We start from the raw sequence: 24,991 nt of genomic DNA on the forward strand, positions 1-24,991 counted from the left end.
AAAACATCATCATGGATGTACATGCATGACAAAAAACGTGACCTACTATGACAAACACGTATCACCACGGAAGTGTATTTTTTTTGTAGTGCATGCATGCAAAGTTGACACTCTTCCAAGATAGTGGGATTAACATTAACTAAAGTCATGACCTCGCCAAGCCCACTTTTGTCAAAAAATTCATAAGATTGATCATTCTCCAAAGTAGTGGGATCATTATTACCTAAAGTTGACACTCTTCCAAACCCACTTTCAATATTATTACAAACACTACTATCAATATCATATTCATCATGAGGCTTAAATAAATGTTCAAGATCATAAGAAACATCATCACCCCGATCATGATCATTGGAATAAGTAGTGGACATAATGAAACTAGCATCCCCAAGCTTAGGGTTTTGCATAATACTAGCACAATTGACATGAATAGAATTTATAATAACATCATTGCAATAATGCTTTTCATCCAAGGAGCTATCATGAATAACTTCATAAATTTCTTCTTTTAACACTTCATCACAATTTTCAGATTCACGAATTTCAAGCAGGACTTCATAAAGATAGTCTAGTGCACTCAACTCACCAGCAATAGGTTCAACATAATTGGATCTCTTAAAAAGATTAGCAAGTGGATGAGGATCCATAAACTCTTGGCTTCCTATTTTTGAATAAATTACACAATTATGCCAGGCAAACGAGCACACAAACCAAGTAAGACATAAGGGCAAACGAAAAGACGAACGGAAAGAAGGGCGAAGAAAAAGGCGAATCTTTTCAAAAATCGTTTTAGAAGTCGGGGAGAGGAAAACGAGAGGCAAATGATGAATAATGTAATGCAAGAGATGAAAGTTTTATGATGGGTACTTGGTATCTCTTGACTTGCGTATATCTCCCCGGCAACGGCGCTAGAAATTCCTCCTGGTACTTCTTGAGCTTGCGTTGGTTTTTCCCTTGAAGAGGAAAGGGTGATGCAGCAAAGTAGAGATAAGTATTTCCCTCAGTTTGAGAACCAAGGTATCATTCCAGTAGGAGACAACGCATAAATCACCAATACCTACACAAACAATCAAACACTTGCACCCAACGCGATAAAGGGGTTGTCAATCCCTTCACAGTCACTTGCAAAAGTGAGATCTGATAGAGATAGATAAAACTAAACAAAAGATAAAGTAAATATTGTTGGGGTTTTTGGTTTATAGATCGGAAAGTAAAAGATTGCAAAATATTAGATCGGAAACTTATATGATGGAAAATAGACCCAGGGGGCATAGGTTTCACTAGAGTCTTCTCTCAAGATAGCAAATAATACAGTGGGTGAACAAATTACTGTCGAACAATTGATAGAAAAGCACAAAGTTATGACGATATCTAAGGCAATGATTATGAAATATAGGCATCACGTCCGTGTCAAGTAGACCGACTCCTACCTACATCTACTACTATTACTCCACACATCAACCAACCCCTGCCTGCATCTAGAGTATTAAGTTCATGAAGAACAGAGTAACGCTTTAAGTTAGATAACATGATGTAGAGGAATAAACTCAAACAATATGATGTAAACCCCATCTTTTTATCCTCCATGGCAACAATACAATACGTGCCTCGCTACCCCTACTTTGTCACTGGGTGATGACACCGCAAGATTGAACCCAAAGCTATGCACTTCTCCCATTGCAAGAAAAACCAATCAATTGGCCAAACTAAACTGATATTCAAAGAGGTTTACAAAGATATCAAATCATGCATAAAAGAATTCGGAGAAGATTCAAATAATATTCATAGATAAGTTGATCATAAATCCACAATTCATCGGATCTCGACAAACACACCACAAAAGAAGATTACATTGGATAGATCTCCAAGAACATCAAGGAGAACATGGTATTGAGAATCAAAGAGAGAGAAGAAGCCATCTAGCTACTAGCTATGGACCCATAGGTCTGAGGTAAACTACTCACGCTTCATCGGAAGGGCAATGGAGTTGATGTAGAAGCCCTCCGTGATTGAATCCCCCTCCGGCACGATGCCGGAAAAGGACCCAAGATGGGATCTCACGGGAACATAAGGTTGTGGTGGTGGAAAATTGTTTTCGTGGATGCTTCTGGAGGTTTGGGAATATATGTGAATATATAGGAGGAAGATCTAGGTCAGGGGGTCACCGAGGGGCCCACAAGGTAGGGGTGCGCCCTACCCCCTGGGTGCGCCCTCCCCCCTTGTCGCCGCCTCGTGGCTCTTCTGACTTGAACTCCAAGTCTCCGGGGTGTCAGAAAAATCATCGTGAAAGTTTTATTCCGTTTGGACTCCGTTTGGTATTCCTTTTCTGCGAAGCTAAAAAAACAAGGAAAAAACAGAAACTGGCACTGGCACTGGGCTCTAGGTTAATAGGTTAGTCCCAAAAATAATATAAAATGGCATATTAATGCATGTAAAACATCCAAAATAGATAATATAATAGCATGGAACGATCAAAAATTATAGATACGTTGGAGATGTATCACACGCCTATCGCGTTCGCATCGCACCCCCGACATTCGGTCTCGCACGCCGCTCACCAAAGGGGACGCGCGTTGTCTTGCATTTTCACTGATATGTGGGACTACAATTGAATAAATCATCGATAGCTGAAATGTAATCGCTCGGCGGGTGTCGGCTGAGAAGAGAGAGACGGGGGGAGAAGAGATCGCCGCCCGCCGCACATGGACTCCAAGAAATATGGTGATAATGTGAGGTGGGCCATGCGGGAGTCCGGACCGCTCCCAAGCCCACTTCTGACCGCCCTGGCCCACCAGAAAACCCCTCCCCTCTCCCGCGTGCGCTCCCCCCAGGCGCCAGCTGCATTCAGAGCAAGTACTCCCTTCGTTTATTTTTAGTCCGCATACTAGCAAGATGCCCGTGCATTGCATGGAACATGAAGATGCATTTTTTTATAAAACACCTATTGTGATTGACCCGTGCGGGAGCAATCCCATGTGTAAAAACTAATGATATCTCGAGAAATAGGAGAGATAAGGTGAGTAGGAGTGGGGGCTGGTGGTGATTGGTGGTCGGACTGAGCGGAGGCATGGGGATGGACGACGCCGGCAGCGACCACTACTACTTCTTGAGCTTGCATTGGTTTTGTCCTTGAAGAGGAAAGCGTGATGCAGCAAAGTAGAGATAAGTATTTCCCTCAGTTAGAGAACAATGGTATCAATCCAGTAGGAGGTACAAGCAACTCCCCAATCTATGCACCTGCAGAAACAATCAAACACTTGCACCCAATGCGATAAAGGGGTTGTCAATCCCTTCATGGTCAATTACAAAGGTGAGATCTGCTAGAGATAGGTATAAAAGATTGCTAAAATGTAAAACTAAATAAATTGCAGCAAGATATTTTTGGTTTTTTTGGTTTATAGATCGGAAAATATATAATGGAAAATAGACCCAGGGGCCATAGGTTTCACTAGAGGCTTCTCTCTTGAAGGCAATTAATACGGTGGGTGAACAAATTACTATCGAGCAATTGATAGGAAGGTGCAAAGTTATGGTGATATCCAAGGCAATGATTATGCATATAGGCATCACGTCCGTGTCAAGTCGACCGACTCCTGCCTGCATCTACTACTATTACTCCACATATCGACCGCTATCCAGCATGCATCTAGAGTATTAAGTTCATAAAGAATGGGGTAACGCTTTAAGTAAGATGACATGATGTAGAGGGATAAACTCAAGCAATATGACCAAAACCCCATCTTTTTATCCTTGATGGCAACAATACAATACGTGCCTCGCTACCCCTACTATGTCACTAGGTGAGGACATCGCAAGATTGAACCCAAAACTAAGCACCTCTCCCATTGTAAGAAATACCAATCTAGTTGGCCAAACCAAACCGATAATTCGAAGAGAAATACAAAGATATCAAATCATGCATATAAGAATTCAGAGGAAATTCAAATAATATTCATAGATAATCTAATCATAAATCGACAATTCATCGGATCTCGACAAACACACCGCAAAAGATTACATCGGATAGATCTGCAAGAACATCAAGGAGAACATGGTATTGAGAATCAAAGAGAGATCAGAAGCCATCTAGCTACTAGCTATGGACCCGTAGGTCTGAGGTAAACTACTTACGCTTCAACAGAAGGGCAATAGGGTTGATGTAGATGCCCTCCGTGATCGAATCCCCTCCGGCAGACCGCCAAAAAAGGCCCCAAGATGGGATCTCACGGGAACAGAAGGTTGCGGCGGCGGAAAAGTATTTTTTTTGCTGCCCCTGTTGATGATGGAATATTTGGGAATTTATAGGCTGAAGAATAGGGTTAGAGGAGCCTCGAGGGTCCACAAGGCAGGGGGTGCGCCCCCCCTGTGGCGCGCCTTGCAACCTTGCCGCTGCCTCGGGACTCCTTTGCCATGGTTCCCAAGTCCTATGTGTGTCTTCTGGTCCAAGAAAAATCATTGTAAAGTTTTATTCCGTTTGGACTCTGTTTGATATTCCTTTTCTGTGAAATTCAAAAACAAGGAAAAAACAGAAACTGACACTAGGCTCTAGGTTAATAGGTTAGTCCCAAAAATAATATAAAATAGCATATTATTGCATATAAAACATCCAAAACAGATAATATAATAGCATGGAACCACTGGTACGCGTCGGTGCTATACAAACGGTTTTTAACCCTGTTCCGCGACAGCATTTGGAACCGTCGCCAAGTGAGTGTGGGCGATAGGGGGTCCTTCCCACACAACCTAGAAACCGTCAGGGATAGGGGGCCTTGGTGCATATGCAGTACTCCTACTCGTTTTTGCTTGCATTGCCATCGCAGTCGGTATTCTGTGGTGCTACATTTACGATGTGTGGCCCCTCACAAACGGTTCACTATTATAGAACATGTATGATAAGCATACAATCACACACATTCGCTTTTCCCAAACCATATGCGATAACTAATTAAGAAGATTAGCTAATCGTCGTACGAGTGTCGGACCGGATTACGAAACGTCGGACCGTCGTAACATCGTTGTACACGACAACTATCGCACATGCTATTCTGTGGTGCAACGTTTATGATGCATACTTCATCAAAAATAGTCCATGGTTGCGAATCATGTACGATAAGGCAACTATCACAAGCATTTAGTTTGCCCGCACCATTTGTGATATTGTCTGACATCGCACACGCTTTGCAAATGGCAAATGTGTGCATGCTTGCACATGTTTCCTCTCTGTGAACGGTGTCGGATTATGGTGTATATCACAAACGTTTGTGTTTTACCAATCGTGTGTGCCTTAACGACCTGGAGAGCGTAATTTTACCGTAATTTAATTGCTGCTATTTCAAATTGTACCGGATTTGAATTTGAATGTATGCTATAGCTTCATTCATATCCATCAGGTTCAAACAACCAATGCATTATTCGATTCATAGGTACATATGTTCAAGAATTAGATAAGAACCAAATAAAGAATGATGAACCATAGTTGTATACTTGTACTATTAAAGACGGTAAAGAAAGAGGCGAAATACATTCTGGTTGCTGAACAAGGTGAAGCAGAATGCCCATATTGTGCCCTCCTCCATGCAGAAGGCACGCACGACTCTAGTCCAACCCCTTGTGATGGTCGACCGTCCATCCTTCATGGTCTTCATGAAAATATCTAGATAATCATCGTGTTCTGGTAGAAATACTTTAACCTTTGCATGCCCACCAATCATGTAGTTTGAGAGGTAATCTTGAGTAAACTGCTTTGGCAACCACTGTAAAGGAAAAAGATTCAGACATTGTCATCTAACACAGCTCATTATGGGCAGTAAAAAGAAGGCTGCAGAGTTCTTACTTACCATCCTGCAGTTCGCTGTTGTCTTGGATAATGTGTAAACAAATAGTTTAATTGCCATCTTTTGAACCATTTTACTAACAATCTTTACCAGCTTCCTCACTTGATGCTGGTTCGTTGATATCTCATTGCCCCACAAACAAAAAGGGTCGAAGCGCGGATCTTTACCAATGACATATGTACCTAAAAGCACTAAGTTAATATTAGAAGCTAGACAAAAATTGCACAATGATGTAGTACAACACTCTTTTATAATATCTTATAACATCCAATATACTCACATATTAGATGAATTAACATCTTATATTATGGGCCGGAAGGAGTTTATTGCATTCTTACAAAGTATCGGTTGATTAACTGTTGTTGTATCCATGGGTTAGAGTTAGTTTGAGCTAGTTCTGGCTCAAATAGCCCTAAAGTATATCCAAACATGAGGGTTGGTTTGAGCTAGTTGCATCTAAACCACCCAAAAAACTATCCAACCCAAGAGGTGCTAATTGGAGCTAGTTCTCCTAGTGCATTTATTGTCAATCTAACCCTGTCATCCAAACACCTCTTTGGATGGAGTATTGGAGTTATTTCAGGGTTAGTCATGAGCTAGAAACTAACTCTAACCGCTAGCTAAGTTGAGTATCCAAACAGGGTGTTATTGTTGTTGTTGTTGTTGCTGCTGCTTTTCTATGTATATCTAGACATCATCAGAACATTAAGGTAACACTCTTCCTTATTGCTATGTACCCTAGGATTGCATATTTAGACATTAAGTACAGTGCATGTTGCTATGTACCCTCAGATATATTACATACACTACTGGAATCAGCTAATTTGCCATCTGCCAGCTCTTTGCCGTCTACTAGCTGACGGCAAAGAAGCTCTTTGCCATCAGCTACACATAAGCAGACGGCAAAGAAAAGCCTGACGGCAAAGAAGCTCTTTGCCATCCGCCAGCTCTTTGCCGTCTGCCAGCAGATGGCAAAGAATCTTTGCCGTCCGCTGGCAGACGGCAAAGAGTGTGGTGGCCCCCACCCCTCGCTCGTTTGAAAAAATCTTAACGGCCCACCTCTTTGCCGTCCGCTAGCAGACGACAAAGAGGCAAAAAGGCGGACGACAAAGGCTGGCTGACGGCAAAGAGGGCACTTGCCTAACGGCAGGTACCCCCCCGCTCGTTACTCACTTCGTCCTCGCGCGCCCTTCTCCTCCGACCCTGCCGCCGCCGCCGCCGCCCGCCGCCCCGTCGCCCCCGCCGCCCCGTCGCCCCGCCGTCCCGGCTCCCCGCCGCCCCACCGCCCCATCGCCCCCCCCGCCCCGGCCCCCCGCCACCCCGCGCCCCACCGCCGCCCCGGCCCACGGCCGCCCCGGCCCCCCGCCGCCCCGCGCCCCCCGCCGCCTCCTCCACCGCCCCGCCCCGGCCTCCCGCCGCCCGGCCCCCCCGCCGCCCCGGCCCCCCGCCGCCCGGGCCCCCGCCGCCCCGCCTCCTCCATCGCCCGCCCCGGCCCCCCGCCGGCCGGGCCCCCGTCGCCCCGCCTCCTCCACCGCCCCGCCCCGGCCCCCCGTCGCCGGCCCCTCCCCGACCCGTCGCCGCCCCCCACAGTGAGCCCCTCGATCCCATTTTTTTTCTGTTTTTTTGTTTTTTTTTTCTGTTTAGATAAAGTTTTTTAGTTTAAGTTTTTTCAGTTTAGAATTAATTAGTGTAGGTTATTTAGTTTAATTAGTTTAGGTTTAATTAGTTTAAATAGTTTAGTTTTAATTAGTTTAGGTTTTTAGTTTAGGTTTAGGTTAAGTAGAAGGGGGAAGAAGAAGAAGAAGAAGAAGAAGAAGAAGAAGAAGAGGAGGAGGAGGAGGAGGAGGAGGAGGAGAAGAAGAAGAAGAAGAAGAAGAAGAAGAAGAAGAAGAAGAAGAAGAAGAAGAAGAAGAAGAAGAAGAAGAAGAAGAAGAAGAAGAAGAAGAAGAAGAAGAAGAAGAAGAAGAAGAGGAGGAGGAGGAGGAGGAGGAGGAGGAGAAGGAGGAGGAGGAGGAGAAAGAAGAAGAAGAAGAAGAAGAAGAAGAAGAAGAAGAAGAAGAAGAAGAAGAAGAAGAAGAAGAAGAGGAGGAGGAGGAGGAGGAGGAGGAGAAAGAAGAAGAAGAAGAAGACGGGGGATGAGAAGAAGTAGAAGAATGAGAAGAAGTAGAAGTAGTAGAAGAATGAGAAGACCCCCTGACCCCCCAACCCCGACACCACACCCCGACCCTGAGCCTGACCCGACACCCCGACCCCGACACCAACACGGCACCCCGACCCCGACCCGGCACCCCGACCCGACACCCCGACCCCGAGACCCCGACCCCGACACGGCACCCCGAGACCGACACGACACCCCGACCCCGACACGGCACCCCGAGACCGACACGACACCCCGACCCCGACACGGCACCCCGAGACCGACACGACACCCCGACCCCCGACACGACACCCTCGACACCCCGACCCCGAGACCCCGACCCCGACCCCGACCCCGACACCCCGACCCCGAGCCTGACCCGACACCCCGACCCCGACACCGACACGGCACCCCGACCCCGACCCGGCACCCCGACCCGACACCCCGACCCCGAGACCCCGACCCCGACACGGCACCCCGAGACCGACACGACACCTCGACACCTCCCGAAAAGGTGTTCTTTGGCCTTCCAGAAGCCGACGGGGTCATATATTTGTGAATTATTAGTTAGGTCATATATCTTTCGATTTTGTTATGAAAAACATCATATATAATTGTGTTGATCGGGTAGTTTTAAATGTGCAGTTGTTTCATCGCTGCGAGGTTTGGTGTTCGACGACCTCGCCGTGCGTTTGACGAGCTCTGCCCCTTCGTTCGTGGGTGAGCACAAATGACATGTCCTCCTCCCCCATTAATTATTTGATCTATTCCGATGAAACTTGATAGCTAGATATATATGTGTCTTGAATCATCAGTATGCGTAACCAATATGTGTCTCCCGTTTGAAAGCGTCATAGTTATAAATATGCATGCATTTGCATATTTATAACCTTGATTCTTTCGAATTGTCCAACGCTATCCATGGACAGCCCGAGTATGTTTAGATTGGGTTCGTTTTCCCATATGCTTTGCTCCGGATCCGACGCATAAATTTCGTCAGTGCCTCCCCTGTTGTTCTCCGGGTACACATCGTCTCTGTTTATTGCAGAGACGTGTATCAGGAGAACAGCGGGGAGGTGCTGCCAAAATTTTGCGCAGGATCCGGGGCATAGCATGGGAAAATGAACCCAATCTAAACATACTCGGGTGGGATTAGGACCTATCATTACCTATTAGAGTGTAGGTTGCATGGACATAATAAAATTGACAAAGTAGATCAACTGATGAATACATACATGCTGAATTATATATATATATATATATTTGTTGTGTGTCTAGTAGCTCTGAAAGTCAAGATGAGTGATCGTGCGTGGATGTACACCGGTCACACTGGTCAGAACAAATGGAGCACTGCATGGTTCACAAAAACCAAGGGGTTTGTGCGAGCCGCATTTGCAAATGGCCAGAGGAAAACCTGGTGCCCCTGTTTACGGTGCGGCAATTGGGAAAAGAGGACAGAGGCTGAAATGGGCAAACACCTGCAGAAGAGTGGTTTTATGCCCGATTATACGGTGTGGACATTTCATGGTGAGTCTGCCCAACGTGACCGAGCTGAGGTGGATCGTCGTCGCACCGACGAGCATGGTACCGGGATGGAAAACATGGTGCAAGACTTTGATGATGCTCGGGATTCGGACAAGGAGATGGAGGAATCTGCAAAGGCCTTCAATGAAATGTTGGAGTCTTCAAAACGTCCGCTCCATGAGCACACTGAGCTTTGTCTGTTGGATGCCATCTCACAAGTAATGGCTCTGAAGGCTCAGTTCAACTTGGGCAGAGAATGCTACGATGCAATGATGACAGTATTTGGACGCTTTCTACCCAAAGGCCATGTAATGCCTGCAAACCTGTACCAGTCGGACAAAATCCTCCGTGCACTGAAGATGCCCTATGATAAGATACATGCCTGTGAGAAAGGATGTGTCTTGTTTAGGCTTGACTATGCGGACTTGAACTATTGTCCCATTTGCAAGTCTTCCAGGTTTGTTGTGGTAGACAACGGTATGGGTGAGAAGACACAGACCAAAATCCCCGTTAGTGTTCTTCGGTATATGCCAATCGTACCAAGACTTCAACGTCTTTTCATGGTCGAAGAGACGGCCAGACAGATGACATGGCACAAAACGGGCAAAAGAACCGAACTAGATGCAGATGGGAATCTGATGATTGTACACACATCGGATGGTGTTGCGTGGAAAAAGTTTGATGAATTACATGGTGACAAAGCGGCAGATCCGAGGCATCCTCGAGTCGGCATCAGCACGGATGGGTTCAGTGTGTTTGGTATGACGGCAGCCCAATACAGTTGTTGGCCCGTATTTGTCTTTCCACTCAATCTCCCCCCCGGACAGATTATGCAAAGAAAGAACATTTTCCTGACGTTGATAATTCCAGGGCCCAACTATCCGGGGAAAAATATGAATGTGTACATGCAACCGCTTAAGGACGAATTGCAAGAAGCCTGGGATAATGGGTTCAAGACATACGATGCCTATAGCAAACGGAACTTCATAATGCGTGTCTGGTACATGTACTCGACGCATGACTTGCCGGCGTATGCGCTATTCGTTGGCTGGTGTGTGCATGGAAGGTTCCCGTGCCCCACATGCAAGGGAGCTCTTGAGTTTCGTTGGCTTCAGGCCGGTCGCAAGTTTTCTTGCTTCGACATGCATAGACAGTTCCTGAATCCTCGCCATAAGTTCAGGAAAGACAAGAAGAACTTCATCAGAGGTAGAGTTGTCAAAAACTCTGCACCACATGCATTGACAGGCCAACAGACCCTGGATCAGTTAAACGCTCTCGAGCCAGATCCAGAGCGTCCAGGGTACTTCAAGGGGTATAATTCTAAGCACGCCTGGACTCACAAAACATGCTTATGGGATCTGCCTTACTTCAAAGACCTCCTTTGCCCACACAACATCGACGTGATGCACACTGAGAAGAATATCGCCGAGGCACTTTTTGGTACATTGTTCGGCATAGATGGGAAGTCAAAGGATAATACTAAGGCTAGAGTCGATCTGGAGGCGCTATGTGATAGGCCGTTACAAAACATGAAAGAACCGAAAGGAAAGCAGAATTGGACGAAGCCAAAGGCATGGTTTAATCTTGGAAGGCCAGCTATGAGGGAAATTATCTTGTGGGTGAAAATGCAGTTGATGTTCCCCGATGGGTATGCAGCGAATCTACAGAGGGGAGCCAGTCTTGATAAATTCAAGATATTTGGTCTCAAGAGTCATGATTGGCACATATGGATTGAGCGGGTAATGCCGGTAATGTTGCGTGGCTTCATCCCTGAGGATGAATGGCTAGTACTGGCAGAACTCAGCTATTTCTTCCGTGTTCTTTGTGTGAAAGAACTATCGCCTGGCGTGCTAGAAGAAATGGAAGAGTTGGCGCCGGAGTTGATCTGCAAGTTAGAGAAGATCTTTCCACCGGGCTTCTTTAATCCAATGCAACATTTGATTTTGCATCTCCCGACCGAGGCAAGATTGGGGGGTCCCGTGCAAAATCGTTGGTGCTACCCAACTAAGAGGATGCAGAAGACGCTTCGACAAAAATGTAAAAATAAACGTAGAATTGAAGCATCGATGGCTGAGGCATTCATCACTGAGGAGGCGGCAAACTTCGTGACAGCACACTACGAAGCCAAAAATCGTCATTTGCATAATCCGAAGCCTCGGTACAAGGCTGACGACCCTAAAAAGGGTGGATCCAACCTCAGCCTATTCAAAGGGAATCTCGCACCAGCCAATGTTTCAAATCCAGTATCTTTGGATAACGAACAATGGCGGACCATTTCGTTGTATATCTTCAACAACCTGATAGAAGTGCGGCCGTACATCGAGTAAGTTCTCGGTACATTGTTTCGCAACTTCTATTTCCTTTGAACTGCTCTTATTCCTGGATATTTCATACAGTCGATACGTCGCCTTATTCTCGTATGGAGCGGTGATCCAAAAGGATTCTGTCGAAGAGTATGAGCTTCTCGCAAAGCAAGGAGGCGGCTATCCCGGTTTCATCTCTTGGTTCAAACAAACGGTAATTTCTATTAGACTTGTAGGCTAATTTGTAGGCGGCTATCCCGGTTTCATTCGCTAATTTGTGCGTAATGCAACAATCCTTTCATATTAAACTTGTAGGCTAATTCAGAGTCTATGGACGCCGAATTGAGACAAGTCGCTAATGGTTTTGACTATAAGGTCCGTTCATTTGACAAATACGACATCAACGGGTATCGCTTTCGTACCTATGGCAAAGAGCTATCTATGGCCGACCGAAAGTCTACAAATTGTTGTGTATCTGCTATCGGCGAAGGAGGTACCGAGTATTATGGGAGAGTTGAAGCAATTTATGAACTTCTATTCTATGGTGAAAACCCACCGAATGTCGTAGTCTTCAAATGTTATTGGTTTCAGCCGAAGGAGACTAGAAGGACTCATGAACATATAGGGCTAGTTGAAATCAACCAAAGCACCCATTTAGATGTTCCTGATGTCTATATTACGGCTCAACAGGCGACCCAAGTATTCTATCTACCGTGGGCCTGCCAAACAAATCCAAATCTGAAAGGTTGGGATGTCGTTTATGAAGTGCCGCCACGTGCTAGACTATCTCCCCCAAAGGAAGAGGATTATGAACCTCACATTAACCCAGACACATATGAAGGAGAATTCTTCCAAGAGACACGTCTTTCCAAAAAGCGTTTCAAGAACCGCTATACTTCACCCCAAAACATTGAAGTAGAAAGCGACAGTGAATCCGACATCACCCCAGAGGAGGAACAAGAAGAGCCGGAACAAGAAGATGTTACTGCTGCGGATGACCTGTCATTGCTTCACCGATTACGTCAAGGTGGCCTTGCACATGTTGATGCCACTGAACCCTATGAGCCCGTCATTGATTATAGTGATGATGATGATTATGCATTTATTGATGATACTGATCGAGATTATTAGTAGTGTCAGGTATTAAATTTTTTAATGTTGTACTTGATGATGATACACTTAAGTGATACACATATTATTATTCATGTCGGTCTTTTTTTTATGTTGTACTAATTTCGTTTACTGTTTGTCATGGCAGGTGTTGAAAGATGGTGGGCGCTGGTCGGGAGCGCGCCAAGGCCCCTTCTTCGTCGGCGCGTGGTCTGAGGTCTTCGATTCCAGACGTACCTCTCCGCCGAGCGTTGCTGGACAGTATGTCCACACCGCCGGGCCCTTCTTCGTCGACCGCGGTGCCCAGCAGGGGACGAGGTAGGAAGAGAGGAGGTGGGGCACGTGGTCGCGGGAGAGGAGGTAGGGTGACTGCTAGGGCACCTTCCTCGCCGCCACCCCCAGCTGTTTCACCCAAGCACGTGACTGCTAGGGTGGACTCGTCCGAGGAGGAGGCTACACGGACTCCGGTCCACGAGCCTCCAGTCCACGGGTCTTGGGCCCATGAGCCTCGGGTCGACTGGCCTTCGTCCCACGAGACCCCGGAGGAGCACACGTCCGGATGGGGTACCTGGCCGGATCAGCCCGAGGAGCCGAGTGGCCATGCTGGTGATGGCGGGGAGCCGACTGATCTTGAGGAGGAGGGTGGCACCGTGTACCAGCGTGGTGCTACACGGCTCCCGTCCGTGCCGGCGACCCGCGAGCAGAGGTGGTTGATCTTCCCTGATGGGGAGAGGTACGTAAGTGCATTTAATATTTTTGTACCTTCTGCATTCACGTTTATTCAAATAACTAATGCGTTGGCCTTGTCATGCTGCAGGGGTTGGGACCACCATCATAGTGTCCGCCGGCCCAACTCCGTCCTTGGAGTTCTTTGCCGGCAAAACTTCCCGTGGTTTGTCACGTTGCCTGGTGAGGGTCGGCTTCCAGAGCTTGGGTTGAGCTGGGAGCACTACGTGGCTGCCCCGGCCCCGCCGGATGTCATTATCGACGGTGTCTTGTGCGACACGAGGGCAGACATGGTGATCAGGACGTTCTGGGTAATTTCTCCTTTACACATTTCAAAATCTTCAACTAGCTAGTTATTAATTGTACTAATCAATATTGTCTCATTTGATTGCAGACATTCTACAGGTGTGAGGAGGGATATGAGGAGGACAGCGCAAATGTTATCCAGAACGTCTGCAAGCGCCTACTCCAGAACTTACGGCACGAGGCTCGGGTGCAGGCTGTTCGAGACTACTACGCCTTGCGTGGTATCAAGAAGACCAAGCCGGCGTGCCGCGATAAGTTCCTGAGTAAGGAGCAGTACATGAAGGTAATTCTTAAGGCCTTCTACTTAAGTTCCTTCATTTAGTAATTCTTAGCCGTAGCGCTCAAGTTTCTATTTGCTAACTTAGGCGCCTCCGAGATGGTGTGCGGATCGGATGGATTGTTGGGAGGTGTTGGTCGATGAGTGGTGCTCACAAGAATGGCTAGCCCTCCACAACCAGGCCAAGGACAAACGTGCCCAAATGGAAGGTGTGCCACACCATCAAGGCAGCTCCAACTTATATCAGTTCGGGCGCAACTGGGTATGTGGTTTGCTTCATGATTCATGCAATTCATTCATCATGCTAGCTTGAGCCCTTTAATTACTAATTTTCATTGTTTCTCTCTTTCAGGCACGCTACAATAAGGCGGATAAGGTGCCAGAGGTGTACGACCTGTATGCCATGGCCCACACTGGCTCTTTCAAGAAAGTCAAGGCTTTCTCTCAGTCTGACCTCGATGATGCAAACAACTTCACCAACATCTCCTCCCACAACAAGCTCGTGAGATATAGAGATGAGGGGAAGGCGAGGAAAGGGGAGGACTTTAACCCGAGCCAGGGTCCCATTGATCCAGAGCTGGTGATGATATTTGGTGCCGGGAGGTCCCATGGCTCCATAGCCATTGGAGATGGACTTATCCGTTGTCCTAGCACTCTCCCGGAGATCAAGGCGCGCCAGTCGAGCTCCGCTCCTGAGATAAGGCCTCGTGAACGGCCAGTGCAACTCCCCATCAAGGTTAGTGATACGTACTCAGTTATCTTTCTCCATTACATTGTGTGCGCTTCCATCAATGATTACAAATGGTCATGTGAGTGGTGTTGCAGGCTGCTATACAGACTGAGAGAGATAGAACGGAGAAACTTCTGGCGGAGGCGGCGGAGAGGCAGCGGGAGATGGAGGAGAGGACGAGAAAGATGATGGAGGAGGAGAGGGCACGGAATGACATGCAGGCAAGGGCCATGTACGAGCTCCTTGTGGTAAGTTTCTTCTGCAGATTACTTGCTAGTCTTAACATTTGAGTCTCATTACTAACTAGTATGACTCTGTTCTGAAAACCAAATGTGCAGTCTGTGTGCGAGAAGTCCGGTCAGCCCGCTCCGCCGATGCCAGTGATTGCTCCTGGGAGCACGGTGAGTTTAGTTTGAATGGACATTACTTGGTAGTCTTAACATTTGAGTGTCGTAATGCTAACGAGACATTGGAAATGATCTTTGGTGCAGCTTAACTCTAGAAACGCATCGCACGATCCTTCTCCAGGTAGCGGCACTAGCCACCCCGCTCCTACACCTCCCTGATCACGGTAAGTTTCTCTAGTGTTTTGCTTAACAAATGCATAAAGACCTAGACTTAGCTTTATTTCCTCCTATATGCTTACCATAATGACCTAGAGTTAGCTTATTTTCCTCCAAAATGACCCATTTTACCTAGGTTAGCTTATAAATGATGCAGTTCATCCAAGTTAGCTCAAAAATGACCCCTTTTACGTAGATTAGCTCCTAAATGATCCATTTTACCTACGTTAGCTTTAAAATGGTCCGTTTCACCTACGTTAACTCCAAAATGACCCATCTTACCTAGGTTATCTCATAAACGATCCATTTCAACTAATTTAGCTCATAAACGATCCATTTGACCTAAGTGAGCTAAAAAACGATCCATTTCACCTAAATTAGCTCTTAAATGATCCATTTCACCTAAGTTAGCTGAAAAAGATCCATTTCAACTAAATTAGCTCAAAAATGATCCATTTCAACAAAGTTAGCTCAAAACCGATCCATTTCAACAAAGTTAGCTCAAAAACGATCCATTTGACCTAAGTGAGCTAAAAAACGATCCATTTCACCTTAGTTACCTCAAAAATGATCCATTTCTAACTTTCTTATTTTGCCATTTTGCAGATTTCATTATGTGCTGGATGGAGTGCTTGTTCTACTCTTCTTCTTCTTGTCTTCTCATTCTTGTCTTCTCATTCTAGTCACCTTAGCTATGGAGTGCTTCTTTATGTATGGATGGAACTTCTTTATGTATGAAATGATGGATGGAACTTGTTTATGTATGAAATGATGGATGGAACTTGTTTATGTATGAAATGATGTATGAACTTGTTTATGTGATGAATGCCTGTGAAATATATCTATATGTCATATATATTTTCTGTGCAAATTGTGGGATTTAACAAAAAACAGAAAAAACAGACAATATGCAGGCTCTTTGCCGTCTGCCACCGACGGCAAAGAGCTCTTTGCCGTCTGCCGCAGACGGCAAAGAAGCCACGTGGCAGCCAACTGTGCTTCCTGGGAGATGACCCATTTGGTCAGTTTGCCTACAGTGGCAGACGGCAAAGACTTTGCCGTCCGTGGCAGACGGCAAAGAACCTGCACTTTGCCATCAGTGGCAGACGTCAAAGAACCTGCCATCTAGTGATGTGTAGATGACATCATAAGGCGGACGACAAAGACCAGAGAAATTTTGCCGTCCGCGGCGGACGGCAAAGGTCTGCCGTTAGCCACTTAACGGACTGACAGCGCAATTATTGCCGTCCACCCTCTTTGCCGTCCGCCGCAGACGGCAAAGGCTCTTTGCCGTCCGCCGCTAGGAAGCAGACGGCAAAGCAGCTGTTTACCGTAGCCTTCTTTGCCGGAGCCTTTTGCCGTCCGCGGCTGACGGCAAAGGTCTTTGCCGTCCGCCTTTCAAGCCTTTGCCGTCCGCCGTGGCAGACGGCAAAGTAGCTGTTTCCTGTAGTGATATGGCCCTAGTTAACCTAACGATAAATGGGTTACAGATATATTCAGTTAAAAGTCTGATTCACTGATTAGTCCCTTATCAGCCCCCGGCCTATATGGTACCAGCTACCGATATCCTGAACAGTGAGTATATATAAGCCATGGGATGAAACTAACCTCGATGGAAAACAGCAGTCGTTCCCAAAATTGTCCTGTGTAGGTACATCGAGAGGCATGTTAAGCACAACAGGCTAAGCATCAACCAAAATTATCCATGGCAGACAAAATAATCTCCAAAAGATAGCTTCAGTGTGCAAGTTTAAGCACGCTAGTAAAGCAAAACAAGTGGAAAGGTGTGCTAACTGCAATAGGCCTAACATTTAACAACAAGCAAACATAGTCATTCAAACTGGTATTGTGCCGGTCTAAGTACTCCCTTTGTAAACTAATATAAGAGCGTTTAGATTACGAAAGTAGTGATCTAAACGCTCTTATATTAGTTTACGGAGGGAGTACACTGGTTATTGTTAAATAAAAATGGAAAGGTGTGTTAACTACAAGATGCAGCAACCAAATGTAGTCATTCATAGTGGTATTGTTGAAACTAGTACTGATGAAATTGAACTGCACAGTTCATACTTGCACATATAGAACATCACGTTGTGAATAATTGGAATAAACAAGGCATACTACGAACAACCAAAGATAGCATTTGAAACTGGACATATGCTAACTACAAACAACCGAACAATCAAAAAACTTTAAAAGAGGCATATGCTAGCTATAACAGGCTTCACAGCAAGCAAATATATGCATTCCTATCGGTATGTTTAAAACTGGATTGATGAAATGTACTGCACAGTAAATAATTGCACATATAGAGCATCACATTGTGAACAACTGAAATAAACAAGGCATACTGCAAACAACCAAATATAGCAATTAAAACTGGACATATTCTCACTACACTACAAAAGGGACTCGACAAAACAAATCATGGGTTTCCCGCTGTGAAGAGGGACGGCAAAACAAATGATGGGTTTCCTCACTTCTCACAGATGGGCTCGTTCCCGTGGGAAGAGCATGGACCCTGGATGCGCTTCATGTTGTCGCAGATGGGCTCCTTCCCCTTGGAAGAGCACGGCTGTAGGGTGCCCTCCCTGATGTCACAGACGGGCTCTTTCCCCTTGGAAGAGCAGATGGGCTCTTTCCCCTTGGAAGAGCCCGAGAGGGTGCCCTCCTCATGGTCGTCGTCGATGAGGTCTGACTTGGAAGCTGTGGATCCCAAGCCAGCGTCACAGAACGTGTCCTTCAGAAATGACAAAAGGGGCTCGATGGCGATGTACGATGGCAAATTGTTGACAGCGAGCCAGAGGAGATCAGCGGCGGGGCGATGGATGAGATCAACGGTGATTGAACCCGAGGGGTCAGGGTGGGACACTTAACCTATGACATAGCCTACCTTAGGTCGTCGCTATCGATGACCTTGATGTCATAGCCGGCGTCCGCAACATACCCGCATACTCTAGCCTGCTGCTTGAGTGCCCGCGGCCAGTAATGGTTGTCAGCTTCCTCGGCGACGTCGGGCAAAGAGACCGCGATACACCTCTTTTGGGCCAATTGCTCCTCGAGCTCCACGGGAAGCGTAGCCGGGCTTAGGCTGCGACGCTCTGGAGTGGGGGATCAGGATGGGGATGGGGATCTGTGGGAAAGGGGGCGTTTGGCAGGCGTCATCTAAGAAACTCACGACGGCCTGGGTATGGCGATCGGTGGGTAAGCTGCACGGGCAAACCGGCAGATGTTGACAATGGAGGCCTTGCGGCGATGGCAGTGGCGGGGATCTTGCTAGGGTTTCGAGCAAGGGAGGGGGGTGTGTGTGTGCGCGCGCCCGAGGAGGTTTTGGTGTGTGTGTGTGTGGAGGGGGTCCGAGGGGTGTGTTTGAGGAAATGATGCGGGTACTGAAAATTTTACTACGCGTGTCGGGGCTATTGAAAATTTTGATGATGGTGTATCGCACACGGTCCGGAGATAACAACCGTGTCTTATGAAACAAAAAAACCTCGAGGCGGGGTAGATATTTTCGAGGGATGCAGGCGGGATTGGGAAGAAGAAACATCACACACGGTCGAAACACAATAACTGTGTGTTATCAAACAGAAAAAAGCTGCAAGAGGGTAGATATTTTTGAGAGGCGAGGCCTCGTGGAGCCCAATGTACTGTGCGGATGTGTGCATGACAGGGGCACTGGCGTGGCACACGGTTAGTTTGAGTGAACCATGTCTGTTGCGTCATCTGACTTGTCTAATGTTCATAAATTTGGCGAAAAATGACGCGGGAGAGGGTCAGAACACGAACACGCTTGCATGTGGACCAAATTTATGTATGAAAAGGGTGTTTGATGTTCAAATACCAAATGCAACTTCAATGTGGCACCTATCTCGCAAAGCGCATGTTATTGCTTGCCCCCCCCCCTCGTGTCGGCACGAAGGGAATCCTAAGCTATGAATGCAAGCCCCCCCAAACTGAGGTTCACCTAGCAAAGTGCGCACTATCTAGCACCCCTCCCATCTCGTGTCGGCAGGAAGGGAATCCAAATCTATGAATGCATCCCCCCAACCGAGGTTTACCTAGCAAAGTGCAAAGTAGCTAGCACCCCGCTCGTGTCGGCACGAAGGGAATCGTAAGCTATGAATGCATGCCCCCCAACCGAGGTTCACCTAGCAAAGTGCGAAGTAGTAGCCCCCTAGACACACACACACTTTTAGTCGCTGGGCCAGAGAGGCATCTCACCAAGATGGATCGTAAAACGGACCAAGAATAATCCACCTTGGTCGTACAACCTCTCTCTTGTTGTTGGTCAAAGTGATGGCCGTCCATGCGACCCCGAAGATGGGCTAGCTCGCCAATAATCACGCGAGTAGCTAGTCCCTGAAGACGACCACTGCATGCGTGTGGCCCAAACATATGTATGGAGAGGTGTGTTTTTGAGTACACAATGGAACAACTTTGATGTGGCACCATGATTTCGAACTAGAATCCCCACACTAAGTAAGGGTTAGGTTGACGATGCATATGTAAGTTACACCACACTTCAAGCCAACGATGGGGATTCATGCATGCATGTGTGCATAGTATATGCGCTCAAACTTAATTAGGTCTGAATCTCACCATGACCTATACTACGATAAGACGAACCAAAGGAAGAATCTGCCATGGTAACCAATCTTGTTTTCGGCCAAGGTGATCATGGATGTTCACGCGGGCCCACAAATATACACTACAAAAAAGTACACTCCCGTGATGATACGTGTTTGTCACAGTAGGTCACGTTTTCTGTTATGCATGTACATCCATGACAAATTTATGACCGAATCAAGATCGTCATACCTGTGCTGTCGTAGAAGTGTTCCATGACATTACCAAAATTATCATCACGGAAGTGTCCACTTCCATGACGATAAATCGCGCGTCATAGAAGTGCTTTCGTCAAGGGTGACCGACACGTGGCATCCACCGTAATTGAACGCTGTTAAGCTATCGGGTCCGGTTTTGGATCCGATAACCACTTAACAGCCCCGACCAATGGGGATTTTCCACGTGTAAAATCATCATTGGCTGGAGGGGACACGTGTCGGCTCGCCGTTGGGACAGATGTCATCCACTCATTGGACCCAAAAGCGCCTATGATACATCGACACGTGGCACGGCCCAACAGAGGCCCATTCCTGTGAAAAGGCCGGCCCATTCGACTTGGTCAAAAGGTGGCGGGCCGGCCCACGGCAAGCCTGTTAACGGCCTGTTCCCATATAGCCCATTTACAGCCCGCTAACCCAGGGCCCGTTTACGGCCTATCCGAATTAGGCTCAGTAGCGTGAGTCATCTGGGCCGTCCAATATAATTCCTGCCTGTTTTTACTTCTGGCCCATGTATGGCCCATGACGTCTTTCGGCTCATATGAGGCCCTTAGTAACCCTCGGCCCATTAACGGCCCGTGGTAAAACTGGCCCCTAATGAACAGCGTATCACTTTATACCCATTAACAGCCCATTATTCCGTTGGGCTGTTTCCAGCCCATGTTATCTTTCGGCCTTCTCAGGGCCCATTTATTCTTGGGCTCATTACCAGCATTCGTTTACTTTCGGCCCGTTACTCTCATTTTCTGCTTGTGGGCCAAATTCAGCCCGTGGTTATAGTCGGCCCGTTTGTGGCCCGTTAATACATCGGGCCATTTTCATAGCGTCATCAAATACGGCCGATTAACAACGGCCCGTTATGGTCGGCCCATGAACGGACGATTTCAACTCTATCCCATTTACGGCCATAATGTGGTCTGTTATTGGCCCATGTTTGGCCAACCGATCATACGGCCCGTAGAAGGCCCATTGATGATACGGCCCGTAGAAGGCCCATTGTGTCTACGGCCCATATAAGGCCCATTGTTTCTACAACCCACAGAAGGCCCATTGTTTCTACGGCCCTTAGAAGGCCCATTGTTTCTACGGCCCGTAGGAGGCCCATGTTAACTACAGTAAATATGTAGCCCATGGTTAATGTGGCCTTGTTTTAAAAAATAGGCTATTGCGGCCACTAGCAAACCACGGAAAAAGAACTACACTGACTACAAGAAAACAAATAAACAAGATAATAAGGAAATAAATACGCAAGCAACTTTCGCTAGGCTATCACGGCTATTACACATATTACATTCACTGGGCATCAAAGTTCGCCACCAGTGCAAATAGAGGGAACAAAGCAGCATATAAACGCCGCAGCAAAACAAGTCCAGAACTGAAACCACTTCAGAAGAGCTCAAGAAACAATATACTGGGTACGCATAATGCTGGCAAGATGCTTAGCAAGCTTATTAACTTTCTCTTGTTTGGCGCTTAAATCCTCCAGTACTTGCTGTTGCACCAGAAAGTATGCATCTGAATTCTGCAGGGACTTCCTCAGTCCTTCGGCTTCCTGTCGCATAACATCTGATCGATGTCTTTCAAGTTGAAGTTGAGACTCAAGAAGTCGAACTGATTCACGCAGCGAGTTCGAAGAGCTAGTGCCAGCCGTAGTAGCCAGTAACTCGAACACTACATCAAGACAGGACTTTGGGGTTGTCTCAGTGTCTTCAATATAGTTTTTATCAGCTTTCTTGGAGACCAACAGGGATGTCTCACTATCTTGAACCTTATCTGCATTACTTCCTGTACCATTGCATAACGGGGTACTCTTCTCCAATATTTTATCTGCATTCTAAAAGAGAAACAAACAAACACATCACAGGTTTACAATGTAGTATATGAAACTCATTTTGGTAAACCAGTTTGTAGTAAGGTGGACAGGATAACATCATGAAACAAACATATATCTGTGTCGTATGGTCTATATCATTCTAGTTTATGTTGCCAAATCAAGATAGATATAGTTCGAATCATATCTATTTAAGACAAAGCAGCTTAGACAGAATATAAGTGTGGGAAACTACACAGCAATAACAACACTTGTAAGGTGCATGGCATGAGAATATAAATGTTAGTCAATTGAAACTGAAATCAACATGGAGCAAGTTACAACAGCAAACACGTTAAAGAAACAGGTTTAAAACATACCTGTTGTGCTATTGGAGTTTCAATTGCATCCTTCAAATTTGAAATTAGTTGGTATGAGTAAATACAGTGATGCAAGAGCAAAGTAGTATGAACCATAGCTACGGAACCTGACCTGAGAACAATTCTTCTTCTGCTTTAAGCGTTGACTTGGGGTTCGGAGTGGTGGTCCTCGTGCTTTGGGCACTACAGCTGCCTTACTAACTGCTCGTGTTTGGGTGCTCTGTGGTGGAGACGGTGTTGTGTCAATGGGAACTTGGTTACTATCTGCTAGGGTTGGGGTTAGAAGGGGTGTAGCTGGTTCTCTGTCCAATTGGGTAGGGGTACAATCTACGTGAGTCTGGGTTCTTCGGCAAGTACAACCGTGGTTCTATCTCCATCGACAGGTAGCACGATCTTTTCTGAAGACCGTGTTTTTACTCCCACAGATACTGCCATCACCCCCTCCAATTGAAATGGCTGATAAACAAGAAAAGTAATTGAATGTACAGACATTGTAAGATAGACAGGTGCAATGGATAGTAGGGAAGAAAACAGGGCATGAAATAATTCACATTTATGTTGTCTAACCAAACAGAATAGCAGGACATAATTTCACATATATGATGGCTAATTAAACAGGATAGCATGACACAATTTCACATGTATGATGGCTAACTAAACATGATAGAATGACATACTTCAAAATATGATGACTATGTAAACAGGATGACATGATATAACTATATGATGTGTCTATTAAAGTGGTTGGCATGCCCTAAATCACAAACATGCCATTGATGGAAACATGATGGCATGATATAATTCACGGATAGAATGACATAATCCAAAATATGATGACTATGTGAACAGGATGAGATGATATAACTATATTATGTCTTTAGAAAATGGGTTGGCATGCCATAATTCAGATATATGATTCATATACTATGGAAGTGAGCAGAGGGCAATCGCATATATGATGTGTCAACTAAGGAGATGGCATTCAATATCGTGTATATGATGTAAAAACTAAGCATTGCAATACAACATATGCATGATATGAGTAATATAACCCTGCCAAGTTTGAGCATACACCCGAGGGGGATAATAGGACTGGTCATCTGCCTCTGAATCCTCCTCTGAAGAGCTATCTGTAACTAGCAAGATATCTGCTTCACCAGGTAGCATTGTCTGCTCTAAAGACCTTGTTTACACTCCAGATTTCTCCATCACCAATTCAAATGGCTGATGCACAGGAAGAGCAGTTGAATATACAAACATTGTTGATAAAAGCAATGAGAAATACAAAAAAAGGACTGCATGATATAATTCACATATATGACGCTTGGCTAAACAGCATGGCATTGCATAATTCACATATATAATGCCTTGCAACAAGATAGCATTGCATAATTCACATATATAATGTCTTGCAACAAGATGGCATTGCATAATTCACATATATGGTAATTAGACACTAAACAGGTGGCATTCACACAAAGCATGTCTAAACTAAGCAAATGACATAGCAATGCAATATACCATATGCACGATATGAGCATCATAACCCTGCCAAGTTAGAGCATGCACCTCGGGGGGAAATAGGACTGGTCATCTGTCTCTGAATCCTCCTCTGAGGAGCTATCTGTAACCAGCAAGACATGCGCTTCGTCAGATAGCATTGTCTGCTCTGAAGGCCTTGTTTCCACTCCATATTTTTCCATGACCGTGCCGAATGGCTGATGCACAGGAAGAGTAATTGAATGTACTAAAATTGTTGATGAATTTAGCACGTAATAAAAAATGATGTCATGATATAATTCACATATAAGATGACTGGCTAACCAGGGTGGCATTGCATAATTCACATATATGATGCCTGGCTAAACAAGATGGCATTGCATGATTCACATATACGATAAAGAAACTAAACAGATGGCATTGACACAAAGCATGTCTAAACTAAGAAGATGACATCTTTAATGTATACAGTAAGCAATGCAAGGCATCATATGCATGATATTACCAACATCAGCATGCCAAGTTAGAGCGAAGACCTCATGGGGTAAATAGGAGTGGTCTTCTACTTCTGAATCCCCCTCAGAACAGTTATCTTCCTCTTGATTACGATCCAAAATGGGTGGAGGGGGGCTGCCTTTGCGCCCACCATGGAGCGACGTATGCATGAAATTTTATTGCCACGCAAGGCTAGTCTCTTTTGCTCTACATGTTCAGTTCCATTGTGTACAATAACTGACATGCATAGGAATAAAACATAGTGAGATTATGTACGGAGTGCATGCACAAATCCAGAGTGATGGTAGCAAACTGTGGATAGACCCAAAACAAATGATAGCAGGCAGATAATAGCTTTAGTTAAAAAATACAGATAATGGATCCTTTAATGTTTGTTTGCACCCAACATGAAACTCATAGTAGACACCCGAGATTAACCAGATAGTAGATAG

The sequence above is a fragment of the Aegilops tauschii genome, chromosome 4, assembly GCF_002575655.3.
Source record: "Aegilops tauschii subsp. strangulata cultivar AL8/78 chromosome 4, Aet v6.0, whole genome shotgun sequence".
NCBI classification, from domain to species: Eukaryota; Viridiplantae; Streptophyta; class Magnoliopsida; order Poales; family Poaceae; genus Aegilops; species Aegilops tauschii.